The sequence below is a fragment of the Neovison vison genome, chromosome 11 (genome assembly GCF_020171115.1).
Source record: "Neovison vison isolate M4711 chromosome 11, ASM_NN_V1, whole genome shotgun sequence".
NCBI classification, from domain to species: Eukaryota; Metazoa; Chordata; class Mammalia; order Carnivora; family Mustelidae; genus Neogale; species Neogale vison.
Genome location: NC_058101.1, coordinates 182757089 through 182785025, shown reverse-complemented (window position 1 = coordinate 182785025; position 27937 = coordinate 182757089). Strand labels below are relative to the sequence as shown.

General features: G+C 40.1%; 1 protein-coding gene and 1 non-coding gene across 3 annotated transcripts in view; both read left to right on the top strand.

Annotated features, from left to right (window-relative positions):
* The window catches only part of NRG1 (neuregulin 1), a 1114604-nt gene that overhangs the window by 848732 nt on the left and 237935 nt on the right, over window positions 1–27937 (top strand). The gene's annotated exons all lie outside the window — the stretch shown is intronic.
* Window positions 2385–2491, top strand: LOC122890679. Its single transcript, XR_006381129.1, has one exon. It is a non-coding gene; the product is annotated as a U6 spliceosomal RNA (small nuclear RNA).

The following is a 27937-nucleotide window of genomic DNA, read 5'->3' as shown; positions in this document are numbered from 1 at the left end:
TCTTTCTCTCTGCATCAAATAAATAAAATCTTAAAAAAAAAAGAAAAAGAAAAAGAAAAGAAAAGCATTTGAGTTAGCACCTATATTTCTGGGAGTTCCAAGAATACATAACTTACAAGTGCCTAGCTTTTTCTAAGCTGATTTAGAATAGTGCTCCTTTATTAACTTGGTAATGCCATCCAGAGATAAGAAAATGTCACATATATGTACCATACATACATACATTCATACATACATGTAAAATAGAGATTTAAATTTTTTTTAATTTTAAGATTTTGGCCATGGGTCAGGTATACGTATAGACACACAAAATGGACTAATTTATCTAAGTGTTGGTTCTCATTTTTGTCTTTTTTTAAAATCCTAATTATATTTATGGCAAATGGACCAAGTCAGTCACCTGCTCAATGTGCTCAATAAAAAACTTTTCTTTTTTTTAAGATTTTATTTATTTATTCGAGAGAGGACACAGCGAGAGAGGGAACACAAGCAGGGGGAGTGGGAGAGGGAGAAGCAGGCTTGCCACTGAGCAAGGAGCCCAATGGCGGGCTTGATCTTGGACCCTGAGATCATGACCTGAGCCAGAGGCAGACACAGATGCTTAATGACTGAGCCACCCAGGCGTCCCACAATAAAAAACTTTTTTTTTTTTCTTTACCAGTATTTGTGGGGAAGACTTTAAAGATTTTTCTTGGACATGTGGTTTGTGGAGGCTGTGGCTTTAATGCCAGGTGGTGGTTTCTGTGTACTGTGAAGTTAAAGCAAGGTGCTCTTTGGACTGGGAGTCGAAGTTAGAAGTTATTCCCTTAGAGGCTTCCAGTTCAAGGAGATGGCTCCTGTCCTTGAGCAGACAGTCCTGGGTGGTAGAAGATTTACATCTCAAAGCAAGAGAGAAAGGGGACAAGCTTTCAAGTAGTCCTAAGAAGGAGTTTGGAGGCATATTTGCCTATTTCTGGGTTTTATTGTTTTTGTTTTTGCTCTTTCTGGGACAAACAGTAAATTCTCCTGACAGCCTAAACTTTCTTAAGCTGACATTATAAAAGGAGTTGGGGGAGGGGCAGTGTTTGTGGTGGAATTTTAAGTTTTTCTAAATCTGATTTCTGTTCTTTTGTTAAGGGAATCTTTGTAGGTCAACCATGATATTAGGTTGGGTTTTTTTTCTCCCCTTCTTTCAATTGGATCCTCCTACAGGTACCAATAAGACATTTATTTAGGGTGAACGTTTTCTAAAAATTCTTTTAAATATAAAAACTTTTCCGGATCCAAAGACTGTCATCTGGCTACCAATGATTTAGGATCTCCAAAGGTATATTCCAAAATATAACACAAAGCCAACAAGCCTTATAGGACTGAATCATGGCTACAAGAGGCATCCCAAGGAAGGTGGAGAAGATACAGCCCCAATGATCCAAAGTCACTCCCTAAGAAAGCCAAAGAGAAGGGAAACAGAGACCTTTCTTGGCACAGGCAGAAAGAATGGCGTTGGTGAAAACACGTGTCTCTAGTCTCCCACAAAGTGAGAGGCCTCCAATCCCAGACTTGCTAATCTGTCACACCCGGCAGACCATTCTGACATGGACTTTCCCAGCACTAATAAGGCAGCAGAGAAAAAGATGACAAAGGCCCTTTATGGGCTAAGATCCTTATTTGGACAAACTCCCCCCACCCACCCAACATCCCCCCCAAAAAACTGAAACCCTCAGATGGAAAGTGATGCTCTCGTTCCTTATGTCTCAAGTCCCTAACCAGACAGCTAGTTACCTCCAGAGGCAGGCCCAATGACCTGCACTCCCAATAGGTGGAAAACCAGAGAGAAGGTTGTCCTAGACCTAAGCCAACCTCTCAGGACCCAAATCAAGACAAATGAACCTCATCCTTTTTTTTTTTTTTTTAAATAGTGACCTATAGCAAAGTTTATCCAAACAGATTCTGGTCCAGTGAAAACTGTAAGCAGGCTCATGAGTCAACAGGCTCAAACAACAGGCTCATGGGTCTTCTGAGTATGTTTTACCCTATTACTCTCCTCCCTCTGATGACCAGCACAAAAAGCAGAGACAAGAAAACGACAGCTCTCTCCAAGAGGGACAGGATCAATAATGAAAGTATGCAAACGAAAAGTCAGAGGAGTTAGAATACCCAACATGCTGGTTCTTACACACACGCTTTCTCCTGCCAATCCAGTGTTGGAAGGAAAAACACAAGGTGAGTTTCTAACTGTTCTTCCTCCACCAGACTCTGAGCTGAAATCCAAGAAGCTGATTTGGCAAGAACACTTACCTTTGCTGGCTTGGTTAGGGGTCTGGAGATCTCAGCAACAGGTTACTGAGTGAGTGGGAATCCCAACCAGTCCCCATGCATCCTCATGTCAGAACTGTCAGGGAGGAGTGCTCGCTTCGGCAGCACATATACTAAAATTGGAACGATACAGAGAAGATTAGCATGGCCCCTGCGCAAGGATGACACGCAAATTCGTGAAGCGTTCCATATTTGGGGCGCCTGGGTGGCTCAGTGGGTTAAGCCGCTGCCTTCGGCTCAGGTCATGATCTCAGGGTCCTGGGATGGAGTCCCGCATCGGGCTCTCTGCTCAGCAGGGAGCCTGCTTCCCTCTCTCTCTCTCTCTCTGCCTGCCTCTCCATCTACTTGTGATTTCTCTCTGTCAAATAAATAAATAAAATCTTTAAAAAAAAATAAAAAAAAAAAAAATAAAAGAATATTCTTAAAAAAAAAAAAAAAAAAGAACTGTCAGGGAGGAGAAAGTTTTCCTCTACTTGCTTAGGACTCCAAATTAGACTAACAAAAGACAGATTAACAGTAGTGGGGGGGAGGCAATTTTAAAAATATTTATGTGTACTTGTAGTTCACAGGAAAGAAGTGAAGCAAAGAGGTATCAAGGTCTGGGACTTATCTACCTCTCTTATGGGATGAGAGAGGGTTTGGACTCCATAGGATGAAAAACTGTAGGGAAGTGACTGGGAAATAAATGGGGGAAGCTAACGGATGGGACGGGCTATTTAGTCAGGTCTGTTTGTTCAAACTCATGTTGGGGTTGACTTGTCCTCTGAGATGAGAAGAGTCACTTTTCTTAGTATGGGACAGAGGGAACACCTTCTTCAAAGGGAAACATATGCCCTGCATCAGGCAGAGAAGGGAGGGCAGAAAACTCTCTCTGCATCTGTTGATTCTTGGTAGTCTTCAGCTCAAAGTAATCCTGATGTCAAAGTGCCATGTGTTGGGGCAGCACATTCTGGTCCCCTTCAGGGTGACCTGGTCTCCTTCAGTGTAACTCATCACAATTATGCTAGAGCAGAAGTTTCTTTCTTTTTGTTTTTTAAAAGACTTATTTATTCATTTGAGAGTGAGAGCACAAGCAGGGGGAGGGGCAGAGAGAGAGGGAGCAGCAGACTCCCTGCTGAGCAGGGAGTCAGAGGCCAAGATTGAATTCAGGACCCCAGCATCATGACCTGAGCTGAAGGCAGATGCTTAACCAACTACACCACCCAGGTGCCCCCAAATGAACCCATTTAATGTCCTAAGTATGATTTGCAGGAGGCAGTGTCCACTGAAGAAATTAAAACCGTAGTTTCAGGCCAGTCTATTGGAACATTTCAGGGGTCAGTTGCATCTTTTGGTGACAGAGATCTGACTGAAGCATCTAAGGTAAGAATTGTTAGGATCTGCTTCCATTCTTTTTAGGAAAACAACTTTGGTGACCATGAAAATGATAAGCCAGAGTGGGGAGAATTTGTTGACCAAGAAAATGATTAAGATTAGGTTGCAATAATTCAGTCAAAGAATAATGACGGGCACCTTCATGCATTTTCAGTGGGAATATACCCTGTTTCAGAAAGGTAATTTGTTAGTCTTTATTAATCCTTTGGAAATCTTTGCTCAAGGGTACAATGATATAGGTCGAGAGGTGTTCAGTAGCGTAAAAACCCAAAAGTCAGGGGCGCCTGAGTGGCTCAGTGGGTTAAAGCCTCTGCGTTCAGCTCAGGTCATGATCCCGGGGTCCTGGGATCGAGCCCCGCATTGGGCTCTGTGCACAGTGGGGAGCCTGCTTCCTTCTCTCTCTCTCTCTCTCTGCCTGCCTCTCTGCCTACTTGTGATCTCTCTGTCAAGTGAATAAATAAAATCTTTAAAAAAAAAAAAAACCCCAAAAGTCCACTCAGATAAGGTGGATTAAATTGTGACATAGCTAAATAAAGTAATACTTTTCACCTAATGAAAAGAATTGTAGCTCTATATGTCCTACCATGGAAAGATGTCCACAATTTAAGATTTTTTTTTTTGTAAGTTGCAAAACAAGGGGGAATTGGATGAAGGTAGTCAAAAGCTACAAACATCCAGTGACAAGATAAATATTAGAGATGTAATCTGTTACGTGATGGTTATAGTTCACATTGCTGTATGGTATATTTAAAAAGATATGGTATGTTTGAAAAGTATCCTAAGAAGACTGAGGTTACTTTTCTCACCAGTCCCAATGGTAAGGACTTGAAATCAGTTTTGAGAATATGAGGGTAAATAAAATGAGGGTAAAAAAGAGTGTAAATCCTAAAAGTTCTCATCCCAAGGATAAATTTATTTCTTTTCTTTTTTTTTTATTGTATCTTTTGAGATGATGGATTAAATGTGGTATTCATTTCATAATATATGGAAGTCATTATGCTGTCTGTATACTTTAAAGGTACAGAGCACTACATGTCAATTACATCTTCATAAAACTAGGGGGAGGATTGCAAAGTGGTATATGCAATATAAACTCATATTTGTGAAAACAAAAACAAACTTTTCTATTTGACTGTATTCATATGAAAAAAATTTGTATCAAAATGCTGACAGTTGTCATTCTGATAGATTAAATTATTAGGAGGCTTTCACTGTCTATTTTTTTTAGACTTGGATACAGTTTGAGTTGTTTGTAGTATTCAAATATTACTTTGTAATCTAAGAGAATACTTAAAACTTTCAAAACAGAGAGAGCTAGATTAAGGCAGAGTGGCAGCAGGCTTGAGAGGGAAGCCTGGAAGCTGTCACCAAATTAGATTGGAGGTGATTTGTTATTTGAGGGATAGAAGAGAATAAGGGAGAGGAGAAAAAGTGGAAGGTGACACCAACATTTCTCACGTGGTATGTTGCTTGTCTGATGATTCTATTAATAGAAATAGAGAAAAGACAAGGCAGAGGAGAATTTAATTGAGGAGGATGAGATTGTGAGTTTCATTTTGGACTTGAGGTTGGGGATCCTGAAAAGCCCTTTGTACCCTTGCCTTGAACCATGCTATTGTCCTGCAAGTCATTAATATTTATGATGCCTCGGCCAGTTGATGTGTGTGTATGGTGGTGGTGGGAGGCAGGAGTTAATATTGTCAGAGATTAATGTTTTTACCTGTCTTGATCCTTTTACGTTCCTTTCATTCAGACCCTGAAATTACTGCTGGAGGGAGGGAACGTGTCATGGCCTGTAAGGTTCTGTTTTTTGGCTTATTTTCCTCCTCCAGCTTAGCCCCAGAAGACAGAGAAGATTCCTAACTGTAGGAAAAGTGTCTTGGTCAGAACAAGTAAAATAACATGGCTATCCTGGATAACTTTTTTTTTTAAAGATTCTAATTAGTTGGAAAGGAGGAGGAGAGTTTACAGGTTTGTGGGGAGAGCAAATAAAAAGACTCACACTCCATTCTTGGGTCAGGCTGCTAAGGAGACAGTAAGATACCTGGCCAAGGCTGTAGAACCCTAAAGAATAGGGTTATAGGACCGTAATGAATAGGTTCACCTCATTAACAGGAAGGGTGGCGAGAGAGGGATGGAGGGACAGATGAGAACAGGAGAATGACCTCTGACAGGAAATGATTGTGTATGCTGATACTGCTGGCTTCACTTATAGCCACCCAAAAGGCTCAAATTGTTGCCCCAAACCATCAAGGGTCACCACACCACACCACAGCACACCATGCACACGGAGACCTAGCCTCTCCTCAGCAGTCAGAGAGGATGCATACTTCAGGACCCAAGGTTTTCCTCCGTTCTCCTGCTGTCTGTCCGCCCAGTATCCTGGAAAAGAAAAAAAAAAAAAATCGCTGGGAAAAGGATCCTAAAAAGACTGACCAATGTTAATTTTCTCACCAATCCCAAAGATGAAGGATTTGAAATCAATTTTGAGAAAATGATGGTATATTTTTGAAGTATTTAAATTATGTACTGAGATTTTTGACCAGCTAGACCAGAGAAGATGGAAACTATTCCAAATCGCAGAGCAACCAGACATACATGTTCAAACAATTATGGCAAACACATAACAGATTTTTATCAACAGATGCATCGGTAAGCAAACTTATGACCTTGCCTCCTCATTCTTGGTTCTCATCAATACGTACACTCCACGCATACATGTGCACATAATTCTGTGGGATACAGATTCTCCTTAGAAACATATGTATTACGAGTAAGAGCTGCATATAGCCCCAAGGTTGTGTGGAAAACCTCTTCTTTAATATTATAAAAATATATACTTGTTCTCATTATTTCTCCAGTCATCACACACACTTCTGACCATGATGATACACATGTGTTTCATACTGAAACTGGAAGGGGCAGTAGTAGCAGTAGTTGGATGGTTTTTTGTTTGTTTGTTTGTTTGTTTTTAAAGATTTTATTTATTTATTTGACAGAGAGAGATCACAAGTAGGCAGAGAGGCAGGCAGAGGGAGAGAGAGGAGGAAGCAAGCTCCCCGCTGAGCAGAGAGCCCGATGCGGGACTCGATCCCAGGACCCTGAGATCATGACCTGAGCTGAAGGCAGCGGCTTAACCCACTGAGCCACCCAGGCGCCCCAGTTGGATGGTTTTTAAGTCTCTTTCGTTTGGGGGGGCTTTGGGAACTTTGGCAAATCGGATCCGAATTATGATTTGTCAGTTGGCTCGCATGGCTTGTGTTTGAGTCAGTCGGACATAGTCACTGATCAAAACCCAGGAGCTCTCCAATGAGGCAAGACTGTAGGAACATTAAATACACTATGTAAAGTCAAAAGTGTGCTTCAGAGGTTTGAGAGCAGATGAGGACATGATGGCTAGCCGTGGGGTTTGGAGTGCACCACTGTGACCCAGAATGCAAAGTGCAGCGTGAGGTTGCTGTGATGTTATGGCTGCTAAGGAACCGGAGTTAATGGACGGAACCAGGACCAGAAGGCTGGGACTGGCGTAGGAGCTCCAGTCCTGTGCTTGCCATTGTTTTGGTTTCCTCAATGCCAAGTACATGCCGAGTGGGCGGCTGCAACGTGATCACGGACAGGTTGTTCTGTGCCACAGGTTCCCAGCTCCCGAGCTGGCCTTCCTTATAACTCGGGAAGAGGGAGAAAGAAGTGGGAGAAAGGGCACTGCATTATGGGGGAATATGGAGAGTGGAGAAACTTCTAGAGGAATTGGAATTTAGCTGTTAAGATATTTCTGCTCCATACTCATGTGAACACAGGTATTTAGTCAAGATATTTCTTATTACTTTGAATTTCTTTTCAAATAAAATTTATTCAGATTATTTCAGAAATCAAATCTGTTTTTCAAAAGGTTTTTAGGTAGACCTTATAATTTAGGCAGTTAGCAATACTACTAATAATCTGTTGAAGTAAATTTGACATTGAAGTAACAGAATAATGCAATATAAACTTATATCATAGTTTCATGATCCCAGAATTTTTTTAAAAAAATTTATTTATTTATTTGACAGACAAGAGATTACAAGTAGGCAGAGAAGCAGGCAGAGGGAGAGAGGAGAAAGCAGGCTCCCTGCTGAGCAGAGAGCCTGATGCAGGGATCCATCCCAGGACCCTGAGATCAAGACCTGAGCCGAAGTCAGAGGCTTAACCCACTGAGCCACCTGGGGGGGCCCCAAGAATTTCTTTCAAAGTTGTTATTTTTTTACAGTTTTTTATTGGTGGTGGTGGCGGTGCTGGTGGTAGGTTTTTTCCCCCCAGTTTTATTGAAATATGTAGTTTATTCCTGTAGGTATGTAATTTATAATAGCTTATACTTTTCTTTGCATTTCAAAAGGACTTGATAATAACAACGAACACTGAGCATTTATTTTACATCCGACATTCTTCTAGGTACCTTTATTTCATTTATCCTGTGCCATAGCCTTAGGTGATAAGTGCTTTTTGTTAGTGTCTTTTGTTGAGGAGGTGACTGAAGCACAGAAAAGCTAGTTAACTTGTTCGAGGCCACACAGCTAGGAAGTAGCAGGCCAAGATTTAAAGCCGGACAATTTGGTTTCAGGATTTATGATCTTAAACACAATACCACATTACCTCTTTTATACAATGGATGCTTCTGGAGGATGAGCTGAACGGGTTAGAGGGAAGACTATCCATTTTTTCCCTTTTTATAGTCCTGTGCTATTCAAATTTATTTACAATAAGTGTGCTTTTACTTTGTAACTCGAAACCAACCAAAAGATATAGAAGAAACACATCGTTTTAAAAATAGTGCCAGAATGTCTATTTTGGTCTCTCTTTTTTCTTTTTATTTAATTTTAAAATGCTCCACATGAAGACAGATTCGTGGGAAAACTTGGGACAATAATATTGTGACCTTTTATAAAGACAGAGAGATACGTAAATAAGGCCATTTCAATGACACTAGACTAAAGTCAAGTCATGGGCAACTGTTTTATGAAATAGTTTATTTTAGGTAATTCTTTGTGTTCGTTGAGGTACTGAACTTTGTATAGGTATTTATGCATAGGATATATATGTAAATATTTTTAATGGCTCCTTTTTATTTGTGCTTCTCAACATGTTTAAGCAAGTGGGATCTTTCCATATAAGGGGCAAAAGAATGTGGGGCCTGAGACAGGCTGACAAAGAGGAAATGCATCCTGTCTCAACAAGCAAGAAAAAGGGAAAGGAGAGTAAAAATTCTTGCAACATGTAGCTCTTTAGAAAAACAGAAAATGTGGCCATCATTTCTCTAACAGCAGTTGATTTGTCACTATAAATAAAAGGCCTAGAAACACGTGGAGACTAGAAATGCCTTCCCGGGGGCTCAGGCTCTATCTGTCAAACAGGGTAATGGGTCAGTGGAATCCACTGCATGATCTAAAAACTCGCTTCCAGTTCCGCCTTCCTCTGAAGCGCCCCGCCTGGGCTGCGGATACACGTGTCCAGCCAGAAGTATCGTTGGATACAAAAAAAGTTGGTCTCTTCTTTGAGGATAGAATAAAAAGCTTTTTTTTCATGTCTATCAGTAAAACTCTGGGTGAGATAACAAAGTTTGGTGATGCGGAAAAAGTCCAATTGATCTCTAATGGTACAAAATGTGGTACTCCAAGCCAAATTACAAATTTATTATATTTTATTAAAAGATTTAACTTATTTATTTATTTGACAGAGAGCGGGAGAGTGAGCACATGCACAAGTAGGGGGAACTAGAGAGAGAGAGGGAGAAGCAAGCTTCTCGCTGAGCAGAAAGCCTGATGCAGGACGCGATCCCAGGACCCTGGGATCATGACGTGAGCCAAAAGCAGATGCTTAACTGACTGAGCCACTCAGCAGCCCCAAGTTACATATTTAGATGGACGAGGGAACTGGTTATTACTATTTTACTACTGCAACTCAAATAATATTTCCACATAGAAATGAGACCATCTGAATGGGACTGGGAATACCCAACCAGTGTGTAAAATGCTCTAGAACTATTTTAATACCCCTCAAGGCCCAATTATGACCCGAAGATGTTGCTTTACTGATGAGCAGTACTAACTGAAGGTTTTTCTAACACGTCCATAACCTCCAAACGTTTTCCAGCTGTATACTGCAGTTCTCAGGGACTGGCAAGCCTGCCTCAGAATATCTCTTTGCCAAGACTTGTCTGCAAATTCTTAACCTTTTTTTGTGTGCCAAGAACAAAGCAAAATTGTTGTAAACTTAGCTGCTGTTGTAACATATGAACGGTCTTTTCTGAAAATGCAAATTAGACAAATAAGCATCATTACATCATTTGCTGCGTGCGGTTACATTTGGCTTCTGCTATGTGTGTATATATTACTTTCATACCTAACTTGATATATTTTATAATGCTTTACCATTTTCAAAGCACTTGCATATGGGAGTATCATTTGATCTTTTCTGAGACTCAATGTTTTTAATGTACTTCATGTTCAAAAACATTTGAGGCTTCAATTTATATGGTGCGTGCATCATACAACTAATGTTTTGATTATTGTGGTATGGAAAATTTTATTATATCCCAAACTATAGGTTATGCATATTTGGCAAAGTAAGCCGTTGTTGATTTTATTGCCACATGAGCTGGATTTTCGAACACTACCAAATACATCTGGGTGTTTTTCTTTTTAATGCCAAAATATCATTTAATGGATGGTGACTTGTGCCAGTATGTAGGAAAAAAAGTATTTTGGTCACGTGGATTGCTAGGAAGGATTTGATAAGGCTTAAAAATTGGGATATACTGGGGGCACCTGGGTAGCTCAGTGGGTTAAAGCCTCTGCCTTGGGCTCAGGTCATGGTCCTGGGGTTCTGGGATCGAATCCAGTATCAGGTTCTCTACTCAGGGGGGAGCCTGCTCCCCCCTACCCGCTCTCTGCCTGTGTCTCTGCCTACTTGTGATCTCTGTCAAGTAAATAAATAAGATCTTTAAAAAAAAAAAAAAGGGATATACTGGAAGCTTTGTTTTGAATGTATAGGTGACTAATAAACCCCTTGCTTCAAATAAAACTGTAGTTTGGGTTGCTCAGATTTTGTTTTATTATTCTCTAAGGGAGAGTTGTCAATTTACATTAATTGTGAATAGAGAATTTATCAAGAATAGAAACTCACGGTTTTGTTTGAAAAGTGACTACTACACCCCCATGACGGGCAATGTATTCTCCAGAGGATTCGAGAGCCTTCCGAGAAGAAGACTGTATTGACGGTCTGGGGCAATAGGGGTGTATTTGAGTAATTCTATAAGTAAAAGTGGGTAGTTTGGGGTCAGAATACAATCACGCAATTTGGTCTAAACCTGTCATGCTCCCTCCATCCGCCTGCTCTCACCTGTTTGAGCTACAGTCACAGGCTGCCTGTGCGGTTACCCCACGCAGCAATATGGCGGGTGTCTGAAGTGAGCTTGCTGTTCCCCAGCCATGTTGCCTCTTGTTTTGTCCTTGAATGCCCCAAGCCCCTCGCAGTTTTCTCGGTCTGGAGTCCTTTTCCCCATACTCTTCGTGAGATCCTACTTATCTTTAGGTCTCCATTGAAATTCACTTCCTTGTAAACCTCTTCCTCTGTAATAAAGAAGTTTATTTCTCCCGTTAGACACTTCCAAGGACAGAACCTCCAAGTTGGGCATGAGCCAAGCTAGAAGAGGGAGACTTTGCATGAGATACCACGCTTGGCAGGAAGGGGACTAAGAGTCAGAAGCTTCATCAGAATAAATAAATAAATAAATAATGTGTTAATGTGTGTTTCTCAAAGGCCTTTATTTTATTTATTTACTGGGGGGAGATGAAAATTGTGTTAACCAGTGTCCTGTTCTTGGTGTGTATGTTAACATGTCTAGCTCTGTGACATTTACAAGGTTAAGGGCAGGCCTTCATAAAGCTTGAGATTTATTTCAGAAGATAACTAGAGGTTATCTAGATTTGTTCTATCTAGAACCATAGATCACCTTCTGTCTAGAAGAACATAGTGAGGAGCTAGATCATATGACAGAGGGCTGGCCTGGATGGGGTCACTGGAGAGCTAAGATAAGATTTCCCACCATATTCACTTGGCTTAATACATGGTCGTTCCTGAATTGCCCATAAAATAGATAAAGCAGAAATATATGAACATCTTACCCTATAAACACAAACTCGTCTAAATGGTCTATAGCAAAGGTCCAATCCAGGACGGAGCATAGGGAAGGAACACAGGGGCTATCTGGAAATGAGACTCAGGACAGGGAAACACTGTGCGATATAAAAAACCTGTGTGTCAAGATACAAGGAAAAGATGATAAAGGGAAAGGAGGCTGCCAGCACCAGATATAAATACTTATTTTCAAAATTTCACAATTCTGTCCTGAGCCAGTGCTGGTGACAGATTTTCAGGTTTTCTTCTGAGGATTCGTTCTTCATATCCTTTCCGGGCTCATTCCTTTGATCCTTATTGGGCTCACTGTTCAAAGAGCATCTCAAGGCAGAGTGAAACGACATCATTGTCACCTGTCGCGAGGATGCTTGTTACTTCCATCGCCAGAACCTGCCAAGGCGGCTTCCCAGGGTCCCCGAGGCCCAAAGCAGCATACCTCTGAGAAAGTCCAGTGCCCGCATCAGAGACAGGGGAGATTTCTATTCTGAGATCTATAAAAAAAAATCACCTAAGTCCTTGCAACATCGAAATCACAGTGGTGGGGGTGACAAACTGACCTGTGGCAAATTTGGAGTAAGGATGGGAGGGAGGCACGGAGTTCCCATTCCCGCTGTTTAACTACCACCAAAATATAAGTTGCACAAAGAGCAAGAGCGTAGAAAGCTGTGAGGGAGGGGACTGGAGATGCCCCAGGCTGTCAAGGACCAGAGCATTTGGGGACTATGGGACTCCACTGAGGACTGTGTTTTCCAGGGGCTGTTTCCATAAAGATGCAGAGAGGAGATAATTCACAGGCAGAAGGTTTTATTGGAAGCTGGAGGGGGCGTGGGGGAACTGCCTCTATTTGTTAAAAGAATAGCATCCTATTTGGTGTAATGGCAGGAGAAGGAAATGAGGGGGAGCAAAACCAGACAAATAGAAGAGTCGACTTTAAAGATATGAATAGGATTCGGTGATCATCGTAATTGTGTTCATAGTGAAAAATCTGGTTGACTTCATGGAGAGTTTGTTCAATGTATGAACTAGTAGACTAGTGAGGATGGGTACGCTATTAAGTAAATCATAAATAAGTTTCTCATATCAGCCTTTTTAATACTGTGGCATTTAAAATGATGAGTGGTGCCATAAATGTAACTTACTATAATAGCATTGTAATATTTTTTTCTCTTGAGAGCTTTTTAGGTTTTGAAAATATTTTCCAGATCTGAAATAGACCCACGCCTAAAGACCCTTGAATGTTGCCATATAATGTGGCTACTATTTTAGACTGAACTAAAGTTAAATTAGTTTTAAAAATTACTGAGCTCCTGGAGGTAACTGAAGCAGATCGAAATCTTGTAAAGGAAAGCAGGAACTGTTTGAAAAAAAAAAAAAGCCTGGTGTAGCTTTGTAGTTAGGACTAGTTTGCTCAAATGACACCTTCACTTTAAACATTACAAACTTTTAAAATGTACTTATTTGATGGATGTCTCTTGCTACAAATTAGAAGTTGGCATTTCATTAAGCTAGATGTATCATTTATAAAGGATTTGTTTTGAGGAGATAGGCATTACCTTGTAGAAGCAAGTGGCTTCAGATAAGAATATCTTGAAAACAATCATAATAATGAGATTTCATGTGTGATTTGAAACAAACAAACAGATTTACACAAACCACATTTCCGCTGGGGGATCCTAAAATAAACTAACGGTAATGTGGCACACGTGTGTTATTTTATTTACTGAATTTTAAATTTAAATATCTGATCTAGTGATAGAAATGACACTTAGAGCTCTCTTTCCAATAACACAAGAGACCTACAGGATCCAATCAAAACCATAGCTTCACTCAAAGAGATTTGAGTGAAGAGATTTTTTCAGTCCCCTTATTTGGTCGAAGGAACTTTGTCAGAAGTTCCCCCAAATCTTTATTTCCTTCTTTGTGCATTGGAGACACAAAAGCAAAATATGAAAGGGGTAGATTTTTACTTCTATTTCTCACATTTTCCCAATTGTTCTGTTCCTCTTCTGCAGTGTTTGCAGTCACACATGTAACTACACACATACACACACACACACACACACACGTGTGCACACGACTTTTCAGTCTTCAGCATTCGTAGTCTAAAGAGTAAAAATGGAACCAATGTGGTAGAGTGTGTAATAGAGGGGGCTCGAGCCCTGCCTTGCCACTCAGTGGTGGTGTGAACTTGGATCACTTACTTCACTCAAGATCTTCACTTGCAAAATGGAAACGAGAGCGCTAACGTCATAGGGCTGTTGTGAAATTAAAATAGAATGATGTATGTGAAGCTCTCACCGCAGTGCCAGAAATCTAGTAAGGAGGCATAAATAATATTTATTCTCACTACTCTTTTTATATAATATTATGTCATATGGAGATAGAGTGAAAATGTTATTATAGGCTGCATCTATATGACAGTAAAAACAAAGGGCTATATAATTCTTTTGGCTTTATTAGCTTAGGCTATATAATCCTAAAATTTTAAAAGACGAGGAAAATCAAGGGACGCCTGGGGGGCTCAGTAGACTTGATTTCTGTTCAGCCATGATCTCAGGGTCCTAAGATCGAGCCCCACATCAGGCTCTTGATCAGGTGTGAAGCCTGATCAAGATTCTTTTTCTCCTTCTCTCTCTGCCCTTCACACCCTCACCTGTATGCATGCACTCTCTCTCAAATAAATAAGGAAAAGTTAAGTGATTGGTCAATTTGTGAATCAGATAGACCTATTGTAATCTGCTTTTTTAGTGCATAGTTTCCCAATATTTAATTCTGTAAATGCAGAAGTTAAGGCATTGAGATTGGAATTATTCCTGGTCATGGAACAAGTCCAGAATGGGATAATAACAATGTGCCAATCAAACCAAGCCCAATATTCCTTATGGAAGTAATTAATAAAGAAGGCACTTTTAGGGGTGCCTGGGTGGCTCAGTGGGTTAAGCCTCTGCCTTCAGCTCAGGTCATGATCCCAGGGTCCTGGGATCGAGCCCCGCATCAGGCTCTACGCTCAGCAGGGAGCCTGCTTCCTCTTCTCTCTCTGCCTGCCTCTCTGCCTACTTGTGACTCTGTCTGTCAAATAAATAAATAAAATCTTTAAAAAAAAAAAAAAAAGAAGGCACTTTTAAGTGTTTACATAAGAAAGTAAGTTGGGAAAAATAAAAATGAAAGACAAAATAGATACACTAATATTTATTTTCATGAGAGAAATAATGAAAGATTAAGTCTAAAAAATTATTCTTAATATTATAAATTAATAACCTCAACTTATGTCAGGTATTGAAGAAAAAGTTGATAACTTCAGAGATTTAAATTGAGTAAAAATATTTCAGGAGAAACAGTTTAGGCTATTCTTTAAATTTTTTTAAGATTTTATTAAGATTTTATTAATTTGGAGAGAGAGTGAGAGAGAGCACAAGAATGGGGAGGGTCAGAGGGAGAGGGAGAAGCAGACTCCCCACTGAGCAGGGAGACATTGGGCTCCATCCCAGGACCCTGGGATCATGACCTGAGCCAAAGGCAGATGCTTAACTGACTGACCCACCAAGGTATCTCCAGTTTAGGCTATTCTAAAAAAAAAAAGGAAAATCAATGGATTCAAGCATAGTTTTCTAAAGAAGTTATGGAGTAAAAACAGGTCTTTTAACCTCCTCAATTAAAAGTGGCTCTGGGTGTGCCTAACTAAAATCTTCTTCAGTTCACCTCTTTCTCCTTCTTTTAGTTCATTTTTGATGTGACTGTGAGAGCTGTTAGTAAATACATAGCAGACAGTTGGAAAGAGATTTCCTGAAATAAGGACCAAATGATAAGTATAAATAAGTACGGTGCTTGTTTGAATATGTTCAGAAGACGGTGTTGATACTCTACAAGATTCACTTTATGGTGACCAAGTCTAAAAGTCCATCTCCGTTATGAATATTTCCCATGTGACTTGGGTTTACTCCATTTCAGAGAGAATCAGTCCCTTCGGAGTCCGTGAAATCACCCAAGGAAGCAGAAGCGTGTCAAGCCTTGACCCAGATCTTGGACTCCAAGTCCCCCCCTTCCTCAGCACTAACACAGTGTACTAGAGAGCCATGCTATCTTGCTTGGTGTCCTCCACCAAGAACCCTTCTTGGATGCCCTTTCATTTACTTAAAAGGAACATTTCATGGGCACCCAGCATGGGCCAAGCACTGTGCTCTGTAGCTCTACAAATGCTGCTCATTTAATCGTCACTGTGATTTTTCTCTTTTTCGTTCCCCCACATCCATGTCTCCTCAAGTTTTCAACTTTGCTTCTACATTGCTCACTTTCCACACTGTTCCCCCATCCATTCTTGACTGAGAAGACTGAAAGCTCCTTACATTTCCCCATCTTAAGCAGTTGCCATTTCTTGCCACCTTGGATTTTTTCTGTAAGACCATTTATCCTCCATATGCTTTTGTGTCAAGAAGAAAAGTTAGCGCTCCCTCTTTAAAAGCTAACCTTTCACGTTGTTCTCCATCCCTTCACTCCAGCCCTCCATGGGGGACCTTGAGCAGGAAGCCTGATGTGGAGCTCCATCCTGGGATGGTGGGATCATGACCTGAGCCAAGGGCAGATGCTTAACCCACTGAGCCACCCAGGTGCCTCAGTTTCTCCTTATTCTTTAAAAACAAAGAGACTCGAATCTTTCCCTCAAACCTTATTCTTCCTTGAGTTGCCACTCAATTTGTCAGTTTTCACTGTAAGTTTCTCAAAGGAGTCCCCTACATCAAAATTCTCAGCACATGCTTTGAGGACCTCTAGGGGTCCTGAGAGTGTTCAGGAAGTCCCATTTGCAACTACCCATCTGCTTGATGCCAGATTTGCTACATCTACTTCAACCAAAACAACATATTGCAACAGATTGAATACAGAGGCAGATATGAGGACCCAGCTGTCTTCTATTAAGCCAGACATTTGACAGAGATTGACAAAAATGTAAACCAATGCTTTCTTCTCACTAAAATGATGTTCCTTTGGTAAAACAGAATCATTTTTTCATAAAAAAAACTATGTTATTTATTTTAACTTCTAATGGACTTGGTATTATTTTGAAATGAATTCCTAGATTCCCTACACATTTCATCTGATTTACCATCAAAATCACTGGTTTTCTTTTTTTTTTTTTTTTTTTTTTGGAGATTTTATTTATTTGACAGAGAGCTAGAAAGAGACAAATAGAGCAGCAGGCAGAGGGAGAGGGAGAAATAGGCTTTTCACTGAGCAGAAAGCCTAATACTGGATCTCGATCCCAGGATACTCGGATCATGACCCGAGCCAAAGGCAGTTGCTTAACTGACTGAGCCACCCAGGCTCCCCACCCCCACCTTTTTTAAAGGAAATCGCTGGTTTTCAACTTCCATTTCAACCAGAAAAAATGCTTTCCACAAAAAGAACCAACCAACTAACCAACCAACCAACCACCCCTCATAGTTAACCTAGCTGGGCTGTGCAGGTGGATTTACCACTAATGGCTTGATGTTTAGAAAAGAACTGTTTGATGCTTCTTCTATACCATGTATGTTTCCAAACAGAGGACGGGAATCCCTGAGATGGCACCAGAGAGACTGTTTTCCTGGTGGTCCTAGCTTCCCCCAGTAGAGATCCAAGCCCTTAGAGGAACAGCTAATGAGTCCAGAGCCCAGGAAAGAAAGACAAGCAATGCTGCATTCCTTGAGGTAGAGTGAAGAGCCCAGAGCCATAGCTGCTCAGTCTTGCCCCAAGGCTGCCTCTGTAGAACTGCTGCAAGTCTTTTGTCACAAGCTGACCAATTTTTCCAGACAACACTATTCTCATCTTAAGCCTGGGTTGTGTGTGTGTGTGTGTGTGTGCGCGCGCGCTAGATTGCCAGCTTTCTGACAACTTTCTTAATTTCCCTATTTTCAGTCCGAGACCTCACATTTGCACTCCTCTTGCCTTTGCCCCCAAACTCAAAATCTCTCTGCTTTAATTTTTAGAGAATAAAATTCCTGTCCCCCAGCTTGAAAGAGAAGGCTCCATGATCTGCTTTCCAAGGCCCTAGAGTAGATCTGTGTACCCAAGTTCTTCTTACTCATACTTTCTGTTGCTTCCAAATTTTATTATTATTATTTATTTTAAGTAGACTCTACTCCCAACTTGGGACTTGAACTCAGAACCCTGAGATCAAGAGTTGCAGGCTCTACTGACTGAGCCAGCCAGGCACCACCTGGTGCTTCTGATTCTTGAGTCTCTGTATGATTCTTCAGCAGGAATCGACTTTCTTCTTATGGGTTTCCTCTTTGATAGGGATATAGGTTTCAGCTTTTATGGCTTTACTTAGTTAGTTATTACAAATCTGAGCTTTCTATCTCACAAAATTTTAATATATCAAGATATCTACTTTTTTAAAAAAAAGATTATTTATTGGAGAGAGAGAGCATGAGCAGGGAGAATGTTGGAGGGAGAGAATCTCAGGCAGATTCCCCACTAAGATTGCGGGGATCTTGATGACCCTGAAATCATGGGTCATAAAATCATGGGTCAAATCATGGGTCAATCTCGTGACCCTGAAATCATGACCTGAGCCGAAATCAACAGTTGCCCAACTGACTGAGCCATTCAGGGGCCCCAGTCGTACCTACTATTTTTATCTCTTCTAGCTTTTCTTTCTTTTCCCTGGGGGTTAATATCCATCATTTCTTTCTTCATCTTCATTTTAGTGGCATCTCAAGAGGTATATGATTTATCTCTTGCTTTGTAACAAATTACTATGAATTTGGCAGATTAAAGGGACACGCATGAATTATCTCAGAATTGCTGTGGGTCTGGAGTCTGCATGTGGCTTAGCTGTGCCCTCTCATCATGGTGTCCTGTGAGACTACAGCCCAGGTGCCTGCCAAGGCTTCTTTATGTGAAGCCTCAAAAGAAGTATTCGATTCCATGCACCTGTCATTATTGGAAGTTTCAGTCCCTTCTGAACTGCTGGACTGAGTTTCAGTTCCTTAGTGACTATTTGCCAGAGATCACCCTTGGTCCCTTGTCCCATGGCTTGTTCCATGTGTCAGCACGTTTCATCAAAGTCAGCAATGGAGAGTTAGCTAGCAAGATGGAAGTCACTAAAAAAAAAAAAAAAAAAAAAAAGATGGAAGTCACTATTTTATGGAACTTAATCACAGAAGTGACATCTTATCACTTTTGCTACATTCTATTGGTTAAAAGCATACACTCAAAGTGAGGATATTACACTAGGTTGTAAATACTAGGAGGTATCTTGGGGACTATTTCAGAGTTGACCTAGGGTAGACTGCACAGGTGATAAACACATGTGTTCAAATCTCTTTGTCTAACCCCATTCTTTTTCCCATTGAGTATATACCCCATCACTCCTATAAAACTGCTCTCCTTAAGGTCAAAAGTGACCTCCATCTTGCAGAAAGTCCATGAACTATCTCAAGACCTCATCATAGGCAAATAACCAGCAGCAACTGACCTACTGTCTTCTTGAAGCATTTTGTTCCCTTGGATTTTGGGGATACCTCACCTCTCTGATTCTCTCCCTCCCTCCCTTGACTCTGAGTCTCAGACTCCTTTGCTCATTCCCTCTTTTCCTCCTGACCTGTAAATGTTGGAGAGCTGTAGGGCTCCATTCTCAGTCCTCTACCCTTTTGTAATTACACACTCTAACGAAGAAATGTAGTCTCATAAATGTAGATTCCATCTGTATATGGATTGCTCTCTAATTTGCATCTGTAGCTCTAAACTTTCTCCTGAGCTCCAGGCAGTGTCCAATTTGTTTCTGCACTTGGGCACATAGACATCTCAAATGTAACCACCTAAGGCAGGATTCTTGATTTTATTTATTTTTTTTAAGGTTTTATTTATTTATTTGACAGAGAGATCACAAGTAGACAGAGAGGGTGGGGGAAACAGGCTCCCCGCTTATCAGAGAACCTGATGTGGGGCTCGATCCCAGGACCCTGAGATCATGACCTGAGCCAAAGGCAGAGGCTTTAACCCATTGAGCCACCCAGGCACCCCAGATTCTTGATTTTCTTCTTCTCCTCCACCCCCACCCCCAATCCTGCTCTGCCCAAATTGATTCCCATTTCAATAAATGTCTCTCTCTTCACCTAATTGCTCAGGTGAAAATCTAATCGCCTTTCTTTGCTTCTCTTCTTTCCTTTACCCCATGCAATTCTTGCTTAGCATGTCCTGCCAGCTCTACCTTCACCTGCAATCACTTCTCCCCAGGCTGCTGTCACTCGGGCTCAGTCGCCATTGTCTCTCGAGTGGATAATTATATTAACTTTGAACTAGTTTTCCTGCTTTCACTCTTTCCCTCTACAATCTGCCCTGCATTAGTAGTTAAGAGCGATCTTTAAAAAACAGAAATCAGGGGCACTTGGGTAGCTCAGTCGGTTAATTGACTGACTCTTGGGTTTGGCTCAGGTCATGATCTCAGGGTCATGAATTTGGGGTTGGTGAGATGGAGTCCCGCGTGGGGCACCCTGCTCAGCATGGAGTCTGCCTGAGATTCTTTTCCCCTCTGTACCCCCCTGTTCATGGTCTCACTTTCTCTGTCTTTCAAATAAGTAAATAAATATAAATATAAATACATATGTATAAATGAGATCATGTCACTCTCCTTCACAAAACTCCTCGATGACTTCATACATGTAGAATTCAATTAAAACTTCTTACCATGTCCTTCAAAGTCCACGAGATCTGGCCCTGCCTTTCTCTCTCTGGGGTCCTCATCTTCTACTAGCATCCCTTTGTTCATACCCCTCTAGCCTCACTGGTCCATCTGCTGTTCTTCTCTTGTACCGAGCTTATTCCTGCTGCAGAACTTTTATGTATATGCTGTCCCTTCTACTTGAGATGCTTCCTTATGATCTCAGCATGACTCATTCCTTTACATCATTGAATTCTCTGCTAAACTGTTCCCTATCTAAGGAAGCCTTCCTTGACTACGCAGTGTCAAACGGCCAACCCTCTGTTATTCTTTATCCTCTTTCACTGTTTTATTTTTCACCTATGACCACTTGGAAGTGTTGTCTATGGTTATACATTTAGTTTAGTTGTTTACTGCCAGAGTGTGAACTTCAGGAGTGTAATACTTTGTTTCAGTTGCCACTGTATCCCTGTACCTCAGAACAAAGCTTGGCACACGGCAAGCTGGCAGTTTAGTGTTGAATACGTGAACAAGTTATTCGAGAAAATTGAACTCGTAACTCTACTCATAGGTTGCCATGTGGTTCTTTTTATCTTTTATCTTTTAATCTTTTTATCTTTTGCTCTTTTTTTTTTCCGAGTAATTCTCCCTTTCCCTCAACATTGAATAGATAATGGAGGAGCTATAAAATGTCAAGGCTTTAATTCACCACATGACTAGTTCCTGTGTAACTTCTTTTTATGTTTTCCTTTCTTTTTAAATTTAATTAGTCAACATATACTGTATCATTGGTTTCAGAGGTAGAGGTCAGTGATTCATCAGTCTTATATAACACCCAGTGCTCATTCCATCACATAAAGAAATTCCTTAACAATTTTTTTTCAAGATTTTATTTATTTATTTGACAGAGAGAGATCCCAAGTAGGCAGGCAGAGACAGAGGTAGAAGCAAACTCCCCATTGAGCAGGGAGCCCAACCCTGGGTTCGATCTTAGGACCCTGAGATCATGACCTGAGCTGAAGGCAGAAGTTTAACCCACTGAGCCACCCAGGCGCCCTTCACGTGCCTCCTTAATGACCATTGCCCAGTTGCCTCCACCTGTGTAACTTTCACTGAAATCTGTATTGTGAAGGATTGTGTGGCTCACTCCAAACCTGACCTCCATTCACAATTTGAATAAAAACATGGCAGGCAGATTCTGCAACTAAATAACTGACTGACACATTTGACAACTGTAACTTTAGAGAATAATCCAGAGCATACCTTTTTAAGCACCGTTTTCAATAATAAATTAAGATCTTTGCATTTTAGTCTGACAATGACTTTGATATTCATGTACTTGAATTTAAATCTATCTCACAGGTCTCTCAGCACTGATATGCAGTTCCATTCCTTCCTACTTCTCTCCTCAGTTCCGTATCCGTTCCACATAGGAAGTTTCCTGGTAACCAGATCCACAAATAATACATGTATAAAGTTGTTCTAGTAAAAGTTAGGCTTTTTATTTTAGTAATTATTTTCATATCCCCAGACTCTTAATAGCCATTGGATATTTGAGGCTTAAAATTCATATTTGGGAGGGTGCCTGGGTGACTCAGTTGGTTGGGCCACTGCCTTCGGCTCAGGTTGTGATCCCAGGGTCCTGCATCGAGCTCCTTGCTCAGTGGGGAGCCTGCTTCTCCCTCTGCCTCTGCCTGTCTCTCTGCCTGCTTGTGCTCTCTCTCTCTCTCTGTCAAATAAATAAATAAATAAATAAATAAATAAATTCTTTTTTAAAAAGTTTATAAAAAAAAAGTCATATTTGGGAGACACTGTCTGTGATTCAGTAGAAATTTAGTGCCATGGAATCCTAGGGAAATTTCTGAAAAGCAAATCTAGAGAAAGGGAGAGAAAGCAGGAAATTGAGAATATCCTGTAATCTGCTGCAAGATTTTCCTAATTCAGGGGAAAAAAGCCCCAGTCACTTGTAAGTATTTCTAAGAAAGCCATCATACTCTATATATGCTTCTTTCTACTTTTTTAAAAATTTTCCCTAAAAAGTAATTAAGCACTAGTGCTTAATTAGTTTTAAATGAGAGATTGCTCTGTTAATTTAGCCAAGAATAGGGAAGTTTCTTACTGTTTCTTTGCCAAACATTTTCACTCAGAGTTGTTAAAAGAAGAATCTGAAAAAGGGAAACTATGCAAGTGGAATTAAAAAAAAATTTCAAATGTTATTGGGACAGTGTAAAATGATACGGAGTGATCAAATATCTGGAAACATTTGAAACTTTTGGAATGGTTTTAGTATTACTTAGGGTATTGTATAGACACCGTCTTAGGTAATTTTTTAAGATATAGGATTTTCAAATTCTCAACTTTAATTTATGCATTTATAAAAGGAAAAGTGAAAAATAATATCTACCACCTAGAATTATAGTGAAGATTAAATGACATTGCGATATGTGAAAACTTTAGCTCAATGCCTGGCATACAGGTCAATGCCAGATAAGTGATTGCCAAATGCAAGTAAAATTCTCCAAACAAAATTATATTTTAATAGAGTGCCTATAACATATGGACCCATACAAGCACATTTGAGAATGAATAAAGGTGCTATTCAGAATTACACCTGATATCATATGTATAAAACAGCACAGTCCTGGGCATTCTAGAATGTGTGTTTGTGTGTTTTACCAATAATCATTATCATAGCCAACAATAAGCTTTCTCTTTTTCAGAAACAAACACAAGACAAGCAGAGACTTGATTCAATTGTATACCAGTAATTCGTCAAAATGTCAAGAAATTATGTTTATTAGGCTTATGATTTAATCAGAGGTTGTGTTTACTATAGTAAAAATCACCCAAGATTCTTCAAATAGGTCCACAAGCTAAGTTGGCTTATATCCACTCTTCTTATATATCAGAAAATTCCCCAAGATTTTACTGTCTGCCTGATTGAGGCTATTATGTGTTCCAAATGTTTTGAAACTCCTTGTTTTTTTTTCTTTCCAGAAATGTCCGTGCAGTTAAGGTGCCTGTGACTTCCAATCAGAAATTAAAATGGCACTTAATGAGAACAAAACATGTTTTCACTTGAGATGCAATTAAACCAACTTGGAGAAACAGGGTGTTTCTAACTAAGGTGAAAACAGCTGTGTTTACCAAGCTGCTCTTAATGATATTAGGATTTCTCTTAGAAACATTTGCTTTAAGATATATCATTTTCTAAATTATGCTATTTTCATTACAATTTCTTTTAAGTCACATTGTTTCCTTAAAATACTGATCATGTATTAATAGGCATTTATGAAGAGTTGTTTATAAAGAATTGTATGTAGAGGGTTTCCCGGCAAAAATTTCAGTTCATGACTAGATATCATTTATTCATGATTATGGTAATATTTTAATTTTTAAAATGCCTTAAGAAAGAAATAATTTCTGCATAAATTTAAAAATTTTCCCAAAAGGCACAAATTGCCGATAATTTTCATAGTCTAGGAAAAATATTTCCATATGTTGCTCATTTTTTTCCATGCTTATTTGTATGTTTTGGCATTTTATAAATACAACCTATGTCTTAGTTTACTACATGGTGGCGTGACTTCCTGATGTTTTTCTAAAACCTAAGAAAAGAATGCTTCCATTTTCACATTTAACATTTTGTCTTGATTTTCACAGTTTAGGTCCATAACATTGGGAAAAATAATAAATATTTTCTTATGTGTACATAAATGCATATATACAAACAATAAAGGAAATACGCAATTTCCGAGGATAATAACATTTGAAGACGTCATTACCAACAACAACAACAAAAACATGACTGCTGTTAAGAGCTTGACCTTGAAAGTATAATCCTAAACTCCTCTGTTTAGAAGTAGCATGTAATCAGGATATGAAACTCTAGAAATTTAAGTAGCATAAGAGTGACTTGGATTACTTATGTAGCTCTAAGACACCTTAATTTTAGGCTAGATGTACATTGGGCAATTAGTTAAATGTTTTTATGGGTTAACAGATTCTAGTGAATTTAACATGAATAGTTAACTCAACTGTGTGTTATTTTCTTCCTTTGATATACTCACAGAACAGACTTTTAGAATCATGTAGAAGCTGAGATAATCTCTTTTGAATTCATGTTGTGTTATTACCATTAAAATTCTTTAATCCAAAATAATGATCTTAACTTTATCCCAAAATAATTACCTTAAATCTGATACACTTAGCAATTTTAAAGAGGAAATGATTAGGATGTATCACAACTGAACACTATAAATTAACTAAACACCTAACAAATGGGCTCATTTATTATCCATCAAATATTTTCAATACACCTAACAGACCAAAGTGCTAAATTCAGTACCAATGAAAGATATAAATTTCAATAACGTAGAATCTGCCCTCAAAGAACTTAACACCTCTTTATGTGTAAATCTAATATGTATTCATTATGAGGAAGGCAGATAGATCTTTGATCAGTGACATTTGAGCTGTATACTCAGGCCTGGTCCTTATTTTCTAGAATTTGCAATGGGAGGAAGAAAGATTAGGTCTATGAATAATGTTAAAAATACTAATTACTGGGGCGCCTGGGTGGCTCAGTGGGTTAAAGCCTCTGCCTTCAGCTCCGGTCATGATCCCAGTGTCCTGGGATCAAGCCCCGCATCAGGCTCTCTGCTCAGCAGGGAGCCTGCTTCCTCCTCTCTCTCTGCCTGCCTCTCTGCCTACTTGTGATCTCTATCTGTCAAATAAATAAAATCTTAAAAAAAAAAATACTAATTACTTTTGCACTCCGGATCATTTTTAACTAGAACTGTAAGTAGAACTGTAATTTTGGCAGTTTGAGTTATTGTACTAGTAAACAAACAGATGTCATTCTCATAACCACAGAAAGAGGACATTCTCTATACCAGCCCTTTGCCCCTTCGCCAGGAACTCAGAGAAGCTTTGAGAATGCATGTGCTAAAAGTGTGGCAAGGTGAGGATGTTCTCTGTGCTGAGAATGGGAGGACAGTCTAAATCATGTAGGGCTGAAAAAAACAACAACAAAAAAAAACATGTAGGGCTGAAAAAAACAAAAAAAAACCCCAAAAACTTGAAAACAAAAACAAACCCCTATTTAGTCAGATGCCAACATAGCAAACCCTAACTGGTAACTTGTCTGCATTTTTACTCTATTTCTCAAACTGGATTTGTATCTCCTCAAATAGGAGCACATTTTGGAGGACCTTTAAAAAAAATTACTAATAGGGGTGCCTGGGTGGCTCAGTGGGTTAAAGCCTCTGCCTTCGGCTCGGGTTATGATCTCAGGGTCCTGGGATCAGGCCCCGCATCGGGCTCTCTGCTCAGCAGGGAGCTATGCTTCCCCTCTGTCTCTGCCTGCTGCTCTGCCTACTTGTGATCTCTCTCTCTGTCAAATCAATAAATAAAATCTTTAAAAAAAAAATACTAATATAAGATTAGTTCCAGGCCTCGGAAGGGACTCTTGCAGGTATGGAGGGCTGAAGCCTAAGTTTTATTGGTTTTACCATTAATTCCACCGTAGTTCTGATATTTTCAAAACATGGGAAGTGTAAATGAAGACATAAGCTTCTAATTAATATTAGTTCCATCATCACAGAATGGTGACGTTAAAACATTTAGAGATAGCTCATGAGTGGCTTTGATTGGTGATGCGAGGCTCTGCTGACAGAACCGTGGGTGTCTGAATGTAGTATAGACAATTTTCTCAATGTATAGACCAATCTGAATAGTTTAGATCCCAATTCCAACATGTCTTTCAGAATCCAACTCAACTTGTCAAAACTGTCTCACTGTATTCTTGTATTACCCATTTTACTTAGTCTCTGGGTTGATTTAAGGCCCTGTTGTGTGATTGAGCATTCTGAGATTGTCCCAGGATTTGAAAAGTTTTAGATAATTTTGGTTTCTTGGAATTAGTTAACACATACCACGACTTTCACAGAAAAATGCATTGGAGCCGAAGTGGCTTTAGGGAAATGTTTTATGATTTAATGAGGTTTGGGAAAGGAGATAAGTTCATCTACTCGTAGTAACATAGTAAATCTTGCCGAAAGGAACTTTTTCTAAACAGCAAAGCTATAATTTCACTCCAGCTGATTTTGTGGACTTGAAACACTTTCCTCTACTTTCCTGTGTCCTAAAAGAAATGTCCATTTGGGTTATTCTTACAGATCAAAAGATAAAAAAGCAAAAAAGGCAGAGTCAAACACACTCCTTACCCATGCCAAAAATTTTGCTGCTTCAGGACCATGGACCTTCCTTAGGAACATGAACACATTTCCCTGATGAATCCTTAGGCTATGATATATTTTTGACTTAAATTGTTAGTATTTATAGAAAAGTTCTTTATGTCCACCATAAACACGCATCAAAGTTTATATAGCATTCATCCCTATGGCAGGAGCTTTATCTTACTGATTATCTTGGCAGAAAACATTTACCAAAAATATCCCTATGAGAGATAAAAACAAACCCTCACCCTCCAAAAATAGAAAAAAAGCCACAACTCTTTAGGTTCCCCTTGGACCTGAGGAGAGGCTCATAAACCTCCTTGAAGTCCATCTGATGCCTGCGAGCCTGGCCGAAGCTCAAAGGAAGGGTTGGAGACGGGATAGTCTACAAACACAGGAGTGAGGATTGCTGAGTCAGGGTTCATCGGCTATCTGACAATTTCCAAATCAATTCCCTGCGTGCCTTGTTTTATCCTCCCCAAAACCAAGCTGTATAATCTAGAATGTAAAATATAATGTAAGAGGACATTTCGACCCTGGAAAGCACCTTGCGGACATCTTGTCAGTTACTGACTTCCTCATTTTACTGATGAAGGGAGTCCACCCTGGGAAAGTGAAGTGGCCCTCACTCCCTACCCTCCTGCCCAGGTCCAGAGAGCTGGGGAGTGACAGAGCCGGGAGAGTCCCCCAGACACCAAACTGTCTTCTTCCTTGTCCCGCCGCCCCCCCGCCCATCCTGTGCTGTCTGAAGCATGATGTAAATTAAAATGTCTTTATAACTGCATGAGCTTTTTATCGCTGTGTCACCAATTACCCCAATCTTAGAGTCTGAAAACAATACTCATCTATTAGCGCTCAGTTTTGTCAGTCAAAGTCTGGACAATGGCATGACTGGGTCCTCTGCTCAGGGGCTTACAAAGCTGAAATTGAGGTATCGACTGGGCGCTGTTCCAATCTGGAGCTTACATCTTCCTCCAGGATCAGTGAGGTTGCTGGCAGGTTTTAATTCCTTGTGGTGGTAGCACTGAGGTCCCCATTCTGCTGACTGTCAGCTAAGGATGGCTCTAAGCTCCTAGGGGCCACCCTCCATTCTTAGACATGTGACCCTCTTAGTATATGACAGCAGCTACTTCAAAGCCAGCAGGGTGATCTTTCTCTTGGGAAAAGGCCCAGCCCTTCTTGTAGGACTTCACTTGATTAGGTCAGACCCACCCAGGAG